Genomic DNA, 591 nt, shown 5'->3' on the forward strand with positions numbered 1-591 from the left:
GTGTGGGTGTGTGTGTGTGTGTGTGTGTGTGTGTGTGTATGCTCATGAGTGCCGCTCTGCCCACAGAGACTAAAAGAACATGTCAGATGCCCGGGAGCTGGAATTACAAAGTTGTAAGTCACTAGATGTGGGTGCTGGGACGTGAACTCTAGTACATTGCAAGAGCAGTATGTGTCCCAAGTCACTGAGCCGTTTCTCAAGCTGCTATAATGGTATTCATGTATTACTTATTTATTTAGTTAGTTATTATTTGGCTTTTTTGAGTCAGGGTCTCTCTGAAGCCCCAGCTGGCCTGGAACTGGAACGTCCTATGCAGCTATGTAGAACAAGGCTAACCTTGATCTCACAGAGATCTATGTGTCTCTGCCTTCCAAGTACCTGCGCCACCACTCCTCACTCACCTATATTCTTATATCAGACCACTCCTGGCATACTTTCCAAATTTGATGGAAGTCTGCTCATCAAGAGACAGAGGCTGGTAGAGGCTCTGCTTTATTACTGGGCTTCCAGCGTCCGTGGGCGTGGACAACAGCTGGGCAAAAGGAAAGTATTGGTAAGGTAAGGAAATCCACTTCTTAACCTCCTCTGCTG

Source organism: Nannospalax galili, unplaced genomic scaffold, assembly GCF_000622305.1.
Source record: "Nannospalax galili isolate Female #2095 unplaced genomic scaffold, S.galili_v1.0 scaffold207, whole genome shotgun sequence".
Taxonomy (NCBI): Eukaryota; Metazoa; Chordata; class Mammalia; order Rodentia; family Spalacidae; genus Nannospalax; species Nannospalax galili.